Source organism: Camelina sativa, chromosome 12 (genome assembly GCF_030686135.1).
Source record: "Camelina sativa cultivar CO46 ecotype springtype chromosome 12, ASM3068613v1".
NCBI lineage: Eukaryota > Viridiplantae > Streptophyta > Magnoliopsida > Brassicales > Brassicaceae > Camelina > Camelina sativa.
This window is the reverse complement of record NC_141891.1, coordinates 34571155-34574136: the sequence shown is the minus strand read 5'-3', so window position 1 is coordinate 34574136 and position 2982 is coordinate 34571155. Positions and strand designations below refer to the sequence as shown.

The window sequence follows — 2982 nt, the reverse complement described above, 5'->3', positions numbered from 1 at the left end:
ACGCTTTTACCTCAATGCAAGATTTTTATGTGTTTTTTTTTTTTTTTTTTTGTTAAAAAGATTTTTTATGTGTTCTATATAAATATTTTCCAAATTCATAACAAAGTCTCCACTTAAAGAGAATCAAAGGCTAACGAATCAACTTGGATAATGCATATATACTACGATGTTATCTCAAAGCATATATTCTTTATTTTTGTGGATGATTGAAAAAAAAAAAAAAAGTTCATGCGATGTAGAATAAATATACATAATACATTGGTTCGAAACCACTTTGAGAAAAAAAAAAAAAAACATTGGTTCGAAACCCTTTAACAAAAAATAAAATAATACATTGGTTCGTATAATTAAACTCGTGCATCCGTTATTTATTTTAACACAAGTTAGACCCTTTAAACTGATACATTGGTTCGTATAAGTTTTCAAATAAAGAATTGACTGTTAGACGTTTTCTGGAAATATGGATTTAGCTAGTGAAATTAAAACTAGGTCAATTCTTCTTATTGTAAGCATATTAAGGGGGGTGTATTGAATTTGATATTTTAGGAGATTTGCTGGGATTTTAATATTTTAGAATTTTGGGAGATTTGAGTGTAATTTTAGGAGATTTTGATATTTTGGCAGATTTTTTGAGATTTGGGTTTTGAGATTTGGTGAGACTTGATTATAAATTTTAGGTGATTTTAGAATTAAAAAAGGAAAGAAAAAAAAACAGCTTGATTCAACGTCATGTCATGTGAAGAATCACATTTCATTCGATCACACTTTGGTTAATTTAAGGAGCCAAAGCATTTCTCAATAAAAAGTATTGGATAAAAAATAATAAACCAATAGAAAGTATGAAAACAATATAATATAAAGCACAATAGTATTGTATCATGATCCCATATTCATAGCATCTGTCCACATGTTTTCCGCTATAGTTGCTCTCCAGTTATTAGCAAACACTCTTTGTTGGTCTTGAGTACCATGAAGCTGTTCTTCTTCATTATTCCCATCATCAACTCTTTCATCAGCGTCAGTTCCTTCTGCATGTCTAACATCTTCAAACAAGTCTGAACGACATTCTTGACGAAGATAATTATGTAAAACAACACAAGCAAGTACTAACTCTACTTGCGTCTTATATGGAAAGGGTGGTGCATATTTGAAAATGAGAAATCTTGACTTGAAGATGCTGAAAATCCTCTCTACTACGTCAATCTTGCGTAAGCTAGAGTGACGATGGTTAAACAACTCATTTGCAGTTACAAGATCTTTTCCTTGTCCCCTAAAGTCTTGGAGATGATAGCGAGTACTTCGGAATGGAACTAAAAATTGATGACGATTGGCGAATCCACAATCAACTAAATAATATTTTTCTACAATTTAAAAATTATACAAATATAAGTGAGATAACATAAAAATTAATAACAAAGAATATAAGTGAGATAACATAAAAAATAATAGAAAATACTCACTTTGACAGAGAAGAAAATAAACCTCAAGTATGATAGTAGGAGAGAAGAAAGCTGCCGATCTTGAATATATATATACACCAATAAACTAACCCTAGCTAACAAGAAAGGAAGGGGAAAAGCCCATATATTAGAATTCTTTGATCCAAAAAGACCAGCCCACTAATGCTAAAAAATTGCCAGAAAGAAAGAATGTCAACTTACATTAGTCACTGCATTCAGCGTGTTATCTCTGTATCGCAGCAGCTACATAATATACCACTTCCTTGCTTGTAACCCTGCAGAAGTTTCTGCGAGAAAAACAAGTGTCAGCAAAACCATTCAGACTTAAATTTGTAAAAAGAATAAACAGAGTTATGGCAGCCAATATCAAACAAATGAGAGGTATGCCTACAGTATTAACAACCAATCAGAAGCAGGATAACTGCAAGTTTCATAATGGTAACTTAAGTCATGTTAGCCTTCTTATAAAAATAAACACCTAGATAACAAAGGATCCAAGTGTCGGTGAATGTCATCTTCAAATACAAATCTTTGGAAATTCAGATCAAATAATAACACAAGTAGGGGGTCAAAGTACCTGACAAGGAATTGAAACGAATGAACCACGTTATGGTAGCTAACATCTTCAGCCATGTTATTATCCTGCTGGATCATAAAGCTCATAAAAAACTTTCCTCTACTCATTCCCCCTTTATTTTTAATTCCTGGATTAGTTTACTATGAAGCATTTGCTATCATGGGTTCGTACAAATCTGATCAGAGAGAGGCCTAAACATTTGCTATCATGGGTTCGTATAAAGACATGTTGTTTTTTTTAACACCAATTTGATTTGATTCACGTTTGATGAATTTGATATCATACCATCAAATTAACACCAATTTCATCAAAAAGTGAATCAAATCTGCAGTTTTTTTTTGGGTTTTTTGCAAATTCAAAAGTAGCTAAGAAATTTTAAAGGATTAGGGAAAATAAGCTGTAAGGATTCTCAAGAGGTTAATTACAAAACGATTTGAAGCTTTACTCAAGAATCAAGATACAAGACAGTTTACCTTATCTATTATGAAGTTCCAGATACCATCCATTGATTCCTGCAGAAGATGAACTCGATTACACATCAACAAATTATAGGATTTTTCCAGAGAGAAAGAGAGAAAGAGAGAAAGAGAGAGAGTGAGAGTTCGACAAAAAAAAATTGCTAGTGTGGATGAAAAGTCGCTAGTGTGAAAAAAATTTGCTAGTGTTAGAAGTCGTTTTTTTTGGTAGATCGAAGAAAAGTCTTTTTAAAACAAATATTTTAAAATATCACCTTTAGAGGTGAGATTTTGTAAGCTATAATTTTGAACTAAAAATGTTAGAAAAGTCTCCTAAAATTCCATTCAATAGATTTTTTAAAAGAATTTGTGATTTTTTGAATAACAGTAGATTTGAGGTGAGATTTATAAATTATTGATTGAATAACAAGAGATTGTAAATGATTTTTATAAATTTCACATTCAATAACATAGGATTTCAGATGATTTT

General features: G+C 31.0%; 1 long non-coding RNA gene across 1 annotated transcript; it reads right to left on the bottom strand.

The window, feature by feature from the left end:
• Window positions 1–791: 791 nt before the first annotated feature.
• Window positions 792–2710, bottom strand: LOC104732988 (uncharacterized). Its single transcript, XR_759027.3, has 5 exons — window positions 2511–2710; window positions 2038–2102; window positions 1662–1747; window positions 1461–1555; window positions 792–1361 (listed from the first exon to the last, which is right to left on the bottom strand). It is a non-coding gene; the product is annotated as an uncharacterized LOC104732988 (long non-coding RNA).
• Between the last annotated feature and the right edge of the window lie 272 nt (window positions 2711–2982).